At 23.9% G+C, this 13,506-nt stretch overlaps 1 protein-coding gene and 2 long non-coding RNA genes across 11 annotated transcripts in view; 2 read left to right on the top strand and 1 right to left on the bottom strand.

Annotated features, from left to right (window-relative positions):
* The window catches only part of Smr (nuclear receptor corepressor smrter), a 54,889-nt gene extending 41,881 nt beyond the window's left edge, over positions 1-13,008 (bottom strand). For 5 of the 9 annotated variants that reach the window (XM_086913312.1, XM_086913319.1, XM_086913316.1 and 2 more), the window contains exons 1-2: positions 3,787-4,591; positions 2,767-3,293 (exon numbers count right to left, since the gene is read on the bottom strand). The gene's annotated coding sequence lies outside the window, so the exon portion shown is untranslated. Of the gene's footprint in view, positions 1-2,766; positions 3,294-3,786; positions 4,592-12,626 lie in introns of those variants that run through there. The other 4 variants (XM_086913315.1, XM_086913318.1, XM_086913313.1 and 1 more) reach the window with 3 other exon arrangements.
* On the top strand, positions 2,784-5,199 carry LOC147656815 (uncharacterized). The gene is made up of 2 exons (XR_015293687.1): positions 2,784-2,920; positions 4,548-5,199. It is a non-coding gene; the product is annotated as an uncharacterized LOC147656815 (long non-coding RNA).
* Positions 11,397-12,635, top strand: LOC105737136 (uncharacterized). Its single transcript, XR_001113017.3, has 3 exons — positions 11,397-11,518; positions 11,673-12,074; positions 12,153-12,635. It is a non-coding gene; the product is annotated as an uncharacterized LOC105737136 (long non-coding RNA).
* Positions 13,009-13,506: the final 498 nt, after the last annotated feature.

Below are 13,506 nucleotides of genomic sequence, written 5' to 3'. Positions count from 1 at the left end.
AACTTTCTTTTGAACGTTTCAAACTGTTACATTTTTAACAATATCATGTAAAAATATTTTAAATACTTTATATAATATCTAAAATTTCTCAGTTTTTTTCTATGATAAAGTTTCCAAAAATATTAAAATGTCCATATATTGTTGTAATATAGTATTTTTAGATGATTTTTTTATAAATTAATGAAATAATTTAAATAATAGATTCTAATATTTTTAATTAAATTTAAACATATAGTATTTTTGGTTCAAATGAAATTTTACTTTTTAATATCTTAATTGTTATTTTTTTTTATTGTTATTGAAGAAATTTTATTATTTTGTATCAATTATTTGAATAACCTATTTGTAATAAAGTAAAAATGTTGAAAATAATTTATAATGAATATACAACTTATGCATTCTCATTTATTCTCATTGTAATAATGAGAATTAATAATTAATATTCCTTGGAAAATCAAACAAAAATAGCAAGGCAATTCGAAAAATCGTATTTCTACTAAATTTATTATGTTAATTCTTATGCATATAATCTTTATGAAATTCTAATATACAAATTTTATTATGGAACAATTTTAAAATTTAATAAAGATATTTATTACAAAATAATATAAGTAAAAACTATAAAAAAAAATAAAAAATGTTTAAAATTTTAAAAATTTCCAATTCGATTAATTTATTAAAAATTTATTAGACTATTTTAAAATAAAAATTATAGAATTAAATTTCTTGATATTTTTGTAATAAATTTTCCTAATTATTATTACATTATTAGATGTACTCAATATTTCACAGATAATTTTGTAATTATTTTCAAAAAATTCTATATATTCTTTCATAAATTATTATATATTATATATTTATTATATATTATTATATATTATATATTTTAATTATTAACAAGTATATAATAAATATAAGAAATGGAAAAATTTATTTTATCATACTTAATTAATTTAACTGCGTGTCATGCAAAATAAATTACAAACATTAATAAAAGTAACAAAAAATGGTAATTATCATACACCACTAACATCAAATGTTTTACTTATATTTTTCATATTTATCCTCATTTATCCATAATTTATTCACATAAAATAATGCAAAACTTTTTCTTCATTAAAAAATATCGGATAAAACCATTTAATTTTTTATTTGTTACTCTTAAAAATCTAAACAATCTTTTAATATATAATTTTATATAATATTTTATAATATAATTTTATATATATCTATATAAACTTTATATGGTAGGTATGTTAATAAATCTTGTTAAGTCTCTTTCTCACTATAATCTCTTTCTTGTTCTTTGATCTCTTCATATGAAACTATTATGCTTTTATTCAATCATTAATAAAAGTAACGTGCTTGTTACATAGGAAACTACCATAATATCGTACTTAATGAATTTTTGCAAAGTAATCTACAATTGCACAATAGAAATGTTAAAAAAAAAACATCAGGAAATCAATTAGAAATAAAATTTTTTCAAAAAAATATTTATATAGAAAATAAATATACATATACATATATCAAATGGAAGAAATATTTCTTTCTAAATCATCAATTCAAAATATTTTTTCAAAAATATATTATATTTTTTTTATCACACATATCATTAAAAATTAATCCATAATTAAATCCATATTTATAATAGATTGCATATTTAGAAATAAAATATTTTAAGAATATATGTATATAATTATTTGTAATATATATATATATATATATATATATTCTGATTTAAATATTAAAATTTAAAAATATTGCAAAAGAAAGATTATCACATATGGTCATTAATAAAAGTCAAAATCAAACGAAATAATTTTGATTTCAGTATCCTATGATTTGTCATTATTCCTATTGCTTCTTTGCGATGATAACTATGTTCATAGTTCCATGAACATTATGAAGTACGTGCTTCTAACATAAACGCATGCTGCATAATAAGATCATCAACGTGGGTCATCGGTAATCTACGCAGCGTTAACGAGAAGACATAGAAAATCAACGCGACGTGAAACGTGTTTGTATGTACAATATTAGAAGAATATATTTGCCTTCATATATAGTTTCTTAGTTTCAATTCTGTTAATTTAAAATTTTTGCACTATGATATATCATTAATCAAGATATGTCTAAATTGTACATATTAAATTTTGAAAATAATTCTAACCTAGATTTTGTATTTATAATTCATGTTTCATTGGTTTTAACTTTAATAAGTCAATAAAGTAGTCGATAAGTCAAAAGTAATAAGTCAATCCTCCTATGAAACAACTATTTTCATTAAATATACAATAATACTATTAAAACAAAAATCATATTACTTTCAAAGATACAATCTTTTTTTTAAAAGATTTTACATGAAATAACAATTAATGGAAATAATCAGAAATGCATTATATTTTTAATAATATGTGATATATATTTAATTCTATTACTATAGTAAACTGTCAATAATCAATATTAAATATTATTTTAACAAAAAATATAATTCTTTTGATACTTTCAATACTTAAGTGAAATTTTTTAAATTGAAACATGATAATATGTTTTATTTTTTATATAAATAAATATTAAAAATCCTATAATAAATAGATACTCTTAATTTTGAATTAAACATTGAAAGGAAAACTTCTTATAAAAAACTAATTATTATTCATTCTTAAGAAAAAAGTAACAAAATAGAAAATAAGAGGCAAAGAGATTACAGTAACATTTTTAACATCACAAAGGTATAAGTCTAGTAACGGAAAAACAACTTACCGGTAATGACGTCAGCTGTGGAAGGTAAGCCGGATCTCGAATTTCCCCCACGAGTAGTCGATCCGTGCGAGAATAATTCACCGCTTCAGTCTCGAGTGAAAATCACGTACATGTGCGCGCGTAATCACGCACACATGCGTACGCGTGCACATATGTGAGTATACCAACCGATCTATTTATAAATTCTATATCGACTTTTAAAAACTTTCGCGAAACACGCTACTCCACATTATACTGTACGTCGCGCAAACTTTTGCTTTTCTTCTCACAAGCTATTCCCTTCGTAGACTTTTTTTTTCTTTATCATCTCTGTCTTCTTTACACTACTACTGTCTTCTGTTCGTTTCTTCGTTGTTGCGTGTTATGTTTGTTTCTTGCTCTTCCCTCTTATTCTTTCGTCGTTTTTATCTTTTTGCTAGCTTACGTACACTTTCATGCGTTCCATATCACTCGATATTATACACTTGGAACATAATCTAACCGATTTTTCAAATTTCTTTCTTCCGCTGTTGCTCCAGCGACGATTTCTATAGATAACAGTCGGAGAAATTTAAAATTAGTATCTGATATTTAAATCTTCCCGCGGAACTGAATGTGGATAATATATAAGGAGTTACATTTTACGCGTGTAAAAATATACGCGATTAATTTCTGTGTATAATTTTTGTTACAATCCTAAGAACATAAAAAAGGAGAATTTTGATTATCAAAATCACATAAAGTTCAAAGTAAAACTTCTAATGAAACTGTATATCGGATTAAATTTATTCCATGCATAAAATATGGCTAGAAGTTTGAATAAATTTTTCTCACAAATTTTTTCTCGAAGTATATTTTCTATTTTTTTAAATATTTTAAGTATATTTATATTCTCACAATCATTGTTCAAACTTAAAAGCATGCTATAAATTTAATTATACAAATGTAGCTACAATTTACACAGACGATACACATATCGAAGGAACAAATTTCATGATTTAAGCACCAATTGTCTCAATACATGTATTTAGGAAAGTATACCTTTATTATTGTAAGGAAACGCGACGCGGCTTCTATACGATGAATCATTATACAAAAGTTTCAATCGAAATAAAAGACGAGATTTTTTTTTCTCTATCGATAACCAAGAGAAGAAAAATATGTAAAATAAACGAATGAGTTGCGTCAGAGTTTGAGAAAAAGAGAGAGGAAACGAAGTGAAACAAAATGAAGTAGGAAAAAGGAAGGGATGAGGAAAAGGTGATCGCGAAAGATGCCGCGTTGCCGTCGCTGCGAACGCCAATTTTGTCTTCTTTTAACCGACTGACCCTATCACCGATTAGGTGGAGCGCGTTGCACTCCACTTGTTCTCACAACTTCCGCTTCAGCTGTTCGCACAAAGGTCCGCATATCTTTCAGTGCCCCGCTCTCCACGAGAGTCTTGGTGGCTTCTATCTCTCTGTCTCCCGCTTTCTCTTTCTCTACTAGCACTCACAATCAGTACGAGTACACCTCACAGAAATGCAACTGCTCATCATTGCCATATGGCTTACACTTAACTTGCACATTATATTCCACTTGTGATTTCTTGTTGCCGTTAAAACCATTATCATATCCGTTTTTCTTACTGCTACTAATGTCATGTGTACTGTTGCCGAGATTGTTGTTGCTACTGATACTGCTTTCACTATTAATATTGTTAGGACACTCGTTATCACTCCCACAAAGAAATAAATTTATTGAAAAACTCGCTTTCATCGCGCAATTTTATTGTATGCTATCGACAAATCTTTATTTTGCAGTTATTCTCGAAGCGTGATTTCTTCGCTTATAGCAACCTAGCACAGTGCGTGTACGATGCACGCACCGTGCACGCTTCCCGCACACGTGAGCCAGCGCCACCAAGAGAAAGAAATTGGATGACTTTCAAGATGGCAGAACGAGAAACATACGCGCACAGTTTTAACGTATACACAGTTTTAACGTATACACAATCACGTACACACATACGCACATTTGCGAATCATCACAAAACTGGTCGTGCGAAAAATATCCAAATCAATATTCTTTTCTTCTTAAAGTTTATTTCATTCTATTGTTTCTTTCACTATCATTAGTCTTCTTCTGCTTCTTTTATAAATTTATTTCGTTTCGTTTCCATTCGTTTTTTAATATAAGCTTTCTAATACATATTTGAAATTAATAATTCCGTTTTCTCCTAATTTTTTTATATTGTTGTGCAAATTACTTCATCTATCGAAGCATTTTATCTTTGGACATCATTCTTCTTATATCTTTGTGTAGTGATAATGGCAGCAACGGCAATAGTCCCGGCAGTATTCCTGTAAAAAAAAAAAATAATATTTATTATATATTTTATTTTTTTATGTTATTTAATAAAAAAAATATTGTTATCAATACAATTTGATATCAATGTCAGAATTATGCCAATAATTTTGAATTAATTATTAATCATTTAAAATTTATTATTTATTTACTATTTTTTAAATTATATTAGTATAATACTTAAACATGATTTGTTATATATTTTTATTAATATAATAATAACACTTTTAAATTAATATATAATAAATCTTTTTAATTTTAGTAATATTAATATTTATTTGCAATTTATATAAATAAGTGCAGAGTCATTATTTAATGTTGATATGAATAATGAAAATTAAAATTGATAAATATTAAATATTAATATTTTACAATTCCATAAAAGAATGTATTTTTTTTATATTATTTTACTCATTTTATTATTTTTATAATTATTTTTTAAAATGTTTATAAAATTTTTAAAATATTCAGTACTTCTAACTTTAAAATAAAAAAAAAAATTAAGGATCTATATATATTCTTACTCGTAGAGAAAAATATTATCTAAATACAATATAACAGATATTTTCTCTATATAATAATTTTCGAAAGTCTAAAAGTATTAACTTATTATGTTTTTTTTCATATAATTAAAACCATATGTGTATTCATATATTAATTATTGCATTTAACAATTGCATTTAACAATACAATTGACATTTATAAGTTTATTAAATAATAGTATTTAATTACTAGTTATTTAACAATACCAGTTAGTTATTTTAATTAGTTATTAATGTTTAATTTAATGACTAATATATTATATAATATATGACTATAATATGACTATAATATATATGACTAGTTTATAGTTGTGCTATAAAACAAATATACATAATTTTTATTTCAAAATAAAAATTAAATGTATACAAAATTTTCTTCGCATACATTATTAAATATATTAAAGCATTTAAAATCAAATTGTGTAAAGTAGAAATGATCGATCTTCATAGTAACTACAATAATTTCTGAACATTTACACAAAAATTTATATAAGGGATATAAAACATATTCATGTAGAAAGTAAATAATTATCTCATTAAATAATAATAACAAATAATGCAAAATTTTTATTCACATTATTAAATAATATCTTTAATATGTTTAAACTTTCTATAGATCTAAAGTAAGAATAGAGGTCTTTTACCTTGCAAAGTAAAGATATAGTTATGTTTTATGAAGCGCATTTATAAGTCTTGACTTCTAAAAGATTGCGAAAGAGTAATGTTCGGCCAAAAAGATGGATAAACATAAATAAGTTACATCAAAACGCTTTCGTAACGAGATATAATGATAACAATCTCATAAATAAACGAATTAAATAAATAATAAAATGATAATGAAAATAATAATTGAAAGAGATTAAAATATTATTCATCATACGAATATGTACATTTATCATTTAACATAATCTGTTAAAATATCAAAAATGATTTAATTTCAATATGATTAAAACAATTTCTAAAATAAAATAAAATTTCAATAAACAAAATATAATTTTTTTTAAGTTTCAAATAAATGTATAATAATTTGTGTATAATTTAAAGAATACTGTAAAAAAACTACTTACAAAAAAAGAATATGATATTTTGATTTTGATAAAATTTATACTATTTACAAAATTTTATAATTTTCACATATAGTCAGAAAATATAAACAAATTCTAAAATGCATTATACAAAATATATTATAAAAAATAAAAAAAAACAATAGAAATAATTAAATAATTATCATGCTAACTTTTGAAATGATAATTGAAACGAATCTCTTTTAATATAAAAAATTAATCCGTATTTTATTTAACTTGTATGTGCGTGTGTGTGTGTACAAAAATTTTAAGAATATATAAAATAAATCTAATAAAAATATTTCTTGTACATGTATATTATATATATTTAAATAATGATTTTTTTATAAGGTATTTTTATACGTCAAAACTAGTGAAATTTATATTAAATTCGAACTTATATAGATAATAAGAAATACGTTGATCCCTGTTTTTTCCGATTACATGAACATATGTAAATAATTTTATCGTAATTAACATTGAATGCATTGCGGATGTATATATATTATAAAATTGATTTCTATGATACATATATAAAAATAAAAAAAAAACCCATATATAAAATTGTAATTTTTTATTCATGAAATTCATACACGAAGTTTTATTCAAGATATAATTTGAAAAAAAATATAGTCAAGTCAAATTATTTATGAAAAACTTTTCAATAATTTAAATCTTTACAAATATAAAAAGGAAAATTAAAAAAAAATGCATTAATATTTTCGATATTATTGATCTTCATTAACATAAATATGAACAAGAGTTATAAAATATATAAAATCTACTAACAAATAAAATGTTACCAAAAATGATTAAAAATGTACTCTTTTAGAATATACGATATTCCAGTTAATATTAAAACTAATAATATCAATACAGCAGGTTATAAAGTATAAAGTATATATATAAAGTATAAAGTATATACAAGAATTCATTCCATTCCCGCTGAATACATTCCATCCGAATTATTATTATCTTGCTAAACCTAGAACGGTCGATAGCTCCGCAGTCGTTGTGACTCAAAGTCGGCCCGAATCGAACCGAGAAGAGTCGAATCAAACCGAACTGGACTGTAGTTTTGTAGCGCGTCAACGCGTAAAAAGGGCGAGCGCGAAGAGATAGATCATACCAATGAAAGGACTGTATTTTATTCGGAAATTTTTTTACTTATTCCGATGCTTGTTCATAATTATGTTAATCTATAAAAAATAAAAAATATTTCTAATTATTAAAATGATTTGTCTAAGTATTTTTAAAAACAAAGAGAAATAAAATACAAAATAACTATATAAAAATATTAATTTTACTTATAAAAATATTAATTTTTTATTATATATTATATATTATATAATATATATCATATCAATTATATGATGCGTTCATCATGAAAATTATGTAAGAAAACAAAGTACACATTATATAAATTATATATAGATCATAATATCTATTTTGTTTACTTTGAAGAATATTTATAATCATTATTCAATGTCCTAATATTTTGAATATTTTAAATCATATATAAGGTAGTAATGTTGAAAAAATTTTAAACATTTTGAGCTTTTTGATATAAACGTAATATATTATATACATGCATTATTTCACTCTTTGTTTATAAAGATTAAAATTAAGTGCAATTTTTAAAATGTCATAATTAATATATATAAATATTAATAAGATAATGAAATAATAGTTACTTTTCTTTTAATCTACTGATCATATCTATAAAAAATAATATAATGCAATTAAATATATTAAAAAATACATTCTTATATATTCTTGCAAGATTATTTCATATATTTTTTTCATTTGTTTTCTACATTATATTTAAATATTTAATAATATTTACAAAGCAAGAAAAATCTTTGAATCAATAAAAATATTTTAACAAATATATAATTCAATAATTATATGTATCATATATTACATTTTTTATATCATAAATGATTATGAAATGAAATTGAATAATTCAATCAAAATCAAAATAAAAAAAAAATACTATTTTTTTGTCTATCATGATTCATTAAGATCTTTTATGTAACAATAGAATCATAGTACACATCTCTTCTATAAATAAAAAAAAGAAAGATCTGTTTCTTATACATTATTTACATAAAATAAAAAATTACATTTGAATTTTATTCAAAATAAATAAAGCACAAATAAAATATAAATTATAAATATAAAATAATAATAATAATAATAATAAAATATAAATATAAAAAATCAAAAAAATACAATATAAAATTTTAAAGTTTTAATTAATTTTTAAATTTCATACATATATTTTTAATAACATAACATAAATAAAGAAAAAAACATAAAAAAAATAGCAGAATATTTCATTAAATTTAGAAATATTTATCTTTTATAATAATTAGAATATAATTTATTAATAAAAAAATATTATATGTTTTTAAACATATAAGAGTAAAATATATCTAAAAAATACTTTTAAATTTTATTTTATAATTTTATAAAACAAATACTGATATGAAAGTATAAAATATTTTAATATTGTATAGATTCAATAACGAAATAAAAATATATTATGCAATTATTATGCAATGTTACATTATTTTTTCAATAATTTAAAATATTTTTTTATTTTTTTTTTAAATATTTTCTGAAGAATCAAATTTAATAAAATATGAGAAAACTGAGATTGATTACAATTCATAGAAATAAAGAATTAGATATTTATAATTTTCTTGATTTTTATAATCAAGAATATTTATAAAATATTTATAAAAAATATATTTAAAAAAAATATTTATAATAAATATTGCAAAAACTAAAAAATCGAACAAAAAATGTTTTAAATTAAATAAAGAACGCAGTTATAAAAAATTTCATTAAAAAAACAACATAAATTATAAAAAAGGAAATGAATAAATAAAATTTCAAAATAATAAATGATAAGTTCTTATTATAGATAATTGTATTATAGATATATAATGATTATTATAAAAAATAAAATTATAATTTTGACATTTTTTTCTTTTATCTATATTAAACAAAAGAAACTTCGCTTATGATAAAATAAATCAAGGTAAGTAAATAACAAAATATCTAATAAATAATTAAAACAAATAAAAAACTAAATAATAAGGTAATAAATATCATAAAAAATTATAATAAAAAAAATGATAAAAAAAATATATTAATAACAATATATATAACAATATATAATAATAAAATCCATAAAATGAAATTAAAGAGATTTGTTTTTTGAAAATTACATTGCAAGAAATCAAAATTAAAATAGCAAAATTGCATTCGTTATCTAAATCGTAAAAAATCACGAAAAAATTGCAAATGAAATCAAAGAATCACATATTTATACATATGCTATGCAACAGCAAATAGAAGAATCGTATATTAAACGTAGAAAATCATGAGCAATTAATTAAATTGAGGGAAATTAAAAAATTGCATTTTATATGAGTAGCAAACTATAAGAAATTGAAATTAATTATTTTTTTTACGCAATTGAAATTATAAAAAATAAAAACTAACTAATAAACTTTTATACAAATATAAAATTGTAATAATAATAACCAAAATAAATGCTTATATTTTATATAAAAAAGATTTTTATATATGACTAAAAATGAATATAAATAAATAAAAAATCATAAATCTGAGATTGAGATGATTACAATTCATAGAAATAAAAAATTAGATATTTATAAGTTTTAATTTTCATATATATTAAATATTTTTTATATACTTCATACTTCATTAAATAAAATAAGATTATAACAAAGACAATTTTATTTAAAAATTTTATTCAATTAATTCAATTAAGATTTCGGTATTCACAAAATGTAACTTAACTTCATATAACTTTTTTGTATAATTAAAAATAGCAGAATATAATTTTAGTACTTCTTTCTATAAAATATTTTATTATTATATTTTAAAGATATAAAATTTAAAAATTTATATCTAAAAAATAAAATATTAAAAAAAAATTAGAAGAATAAAATGAATTTAAAAAAATAAAGAAACAAAAAACTTCTGAGGGGCTTAAGTAAAAATGCGTTTATTACACGACGTATAGCAAACTCAATGCGAGTATTTATTGAAATATCAATATCGCAGTATCGAACTGTTTTACCCGATCAAAGTACTTTGCAGATAACTGATAAGGTACTCGATTCTTGTATAGTTCACTTACATAACAGTAGGCGTGTACTCAAAATTAGATAGTCGACGTTCTCAAACGTAATTTTTAAAGCAAAAATGAGTGTCGAAATTTTTCGAAGCCAACTCTATAAAAAATTGACGATTTCAATAGAATCATATAAGTATGATTAGAATAAATCTATATATTATGAAATGGAAATCTTCAACTTGAATCGATTCAAAAATAAAGTCTAAATATCAGTAATATTGAATAAAAAAAATAACAAGAGTGTAAATCAAAGAATAATTTCAAGATTTTTTTATATGTTACTATAACAATACATATAAATTAATTGAAGAATTATGATCATAGTCTGAATAAAAGAAAGCACGTTTTTAATGAAATATTTACACAATTATCAAAAGGATAACAATTATCGCATTCTTATCACTTAACTAGCATGTTGTGAATCACCAATTTCGTTAGCTAATTAAAACGTAACATTGTCATTTGTGACAAGATATGAAGAAAACAAAGTTGATATAATGTAAAAGAATGAGACACGTCACCATCGGTTCAACAGTTGCGATCGAGTTCGCTTGTTCCTCGGGCAGTAAACGTTTCACAGCATGGCTCATAAGAATTGCAAGAAAGAAAGGATGATCGTATTAAATTCATCCACTCACAATACGGTAACATTTTTTTTGTTTTTTGACATGTAACAATTATATAACATACGTACGATTGTGTTCGTTAATTAATCACACGCTGCGTTGTTATCTCTTCAAGTTCACACGAAAAGTGGTCGGAATAAGATATCGCCTATTATTAGATTTGCTATTTCAGGATCTTGAATACTCTCCAGCACTCTGACACTGCTCCGGACACCATTATAAAATGCGATTCTCACGAATGAAAAAAACTTTTGCTATCAATAAAAAAAGGATACACTGTTGAAATATATCACCAAAACACAAATTCATCGAAATAACACTTTTAAATTTATCGGAGGTAAAAGAAACAGAACACACAGAGTCTAAATACGCAGGTAGTCAAACGTTGCAATGTTGCACAGAAAAATAGTAGAAGTAACACTCAGTCGGTAACTTTGAAACACCATGAAACACTATATAAACACATTATTCTTCATAATCTTAAAAATACAGTTCAAATAAACGATAGAACTGCAAGAGAACGATAGAACTGCACAGGAAAAATGTATGTGCCCAGAAGGCTGAAGAATATGAAGTAAATAAATTGCCACGCTATGAACGAAACGAATCGATGGATCGACCAACCGATTAGAACGTACTTTAAATGTTGCAGATGAACATTACAATCGAGGAACACAGACAGCACATATGTATCGAATCATTTTCAGTTACAGTGCTACGAGAATGCATGGTTTCACTTCGTAATTCCATCGTATAGCTATTAGGTTTGCATATAAGTGCAGATGTACTTATTTTCTCTCTTTTTCTATTACCCTGTTTATTCTATCCGAAGAAAAACAAAATAAATATAGAGAGGACGAAAAAAGGACAGATAGAGAAATAAAGGAAAGGATAAAATATATTTTATGATATAAATTAATAATATATGTTGATTCGAATATATACATGAACGGAAAGGATAAATTATATACATTTACGCATATTCTTCAAAGAAAGGAAGATAAAAGAAAAGGATAGTATGTATAGTATAGAATGTATATGTATGTGTGCGCGCGCATGCACATATATGTATGCGTATATAAATGTGCATGTATATGCATGAGAGAAAGAAAGAAAGAAACAGAACCTGAAGGAATATGTTTAGGTAATTTTTTCTTCTGCACCAACATTTTTTTTTATCAAACACTGGTCGTTTAAAAGTTTCTTACACTCCTTTAGAGGAGTTTAACACGACCGGGAACGTATCGGTTAGTTTCACCACACATTTCTCTTCTCTTACCCGAACTAGTCTATGATATATTCCAGTGCGGTGGCTGCGATGATTAAAAAACACTCGCGTCTTACATTCGCGCCCTAACGAGAAGGGTAGTCAAAATCGTACGGTCAGTCCAACGTTTTCAGGGCCGCCAGGTTAACGTCACGAAATCCACCGACACAACCATAGATCCAAACGGTGGACGGACGGACGTAAGGACGGACGGCTGGCTGGCAGCAGGCAAGGCGGAATCAGAGAGAGGATCGGGGGGGAGGGACTGAATGTAGCGGGGTGAGGGTAAAGTTTCTGGGTACGGGGCAGGTGGGGTCATAAGGGACCGGGGACGTATGAGTTGGAGTGGGGTGAAAACGAACGAGAACGAGCGAGCAACCGAACCGACCGACGACGTAGCGTCGCGGGGGACGGAGGTCTACACAGCTCAGGACCGTTTATTCTTGGTTCCTATGGCGCCACCGTTTATCATCTAACAAGCATTTTTTCATTTTTTATTATTATTTTCATATTTATTATTATACTATGTATCGAATTCTAAATTATTTATATGATATACTTAGAATTTTTAACATTGCAAATTAATGAAAAATATAAAACGCTTAATTTGCATGTAACGGGATGAAGAGAGATATACATATACAACCCTAAAGATCTTCGCGACTTAAAGGTGATAGTTTAAGAATAAAATGTGGTATATACATTAATTATAATGTTGCAAGATATTCCAATACGTTAC

The sequence above is a fragment of the Apis florea genome, unplaced genomic scaffold (assembly GCF_048593485.1).
Source record: "Apis florea isolate Af1SG1 unplaced genomic scaffold, ASM4859348v1 contig_3496_pilon, whole genome shotgun sequence".
Lineage (NCBI taxonomy): Eukaryota > Metazoa > Arthropoda > Insecta > Hymenoptera > Apidae > Apis > Apis florea.
Note: the sequence above shows the minus strand (reverse complement) of the source record. Positions and strands in the feature narration are given on the sequence as shown.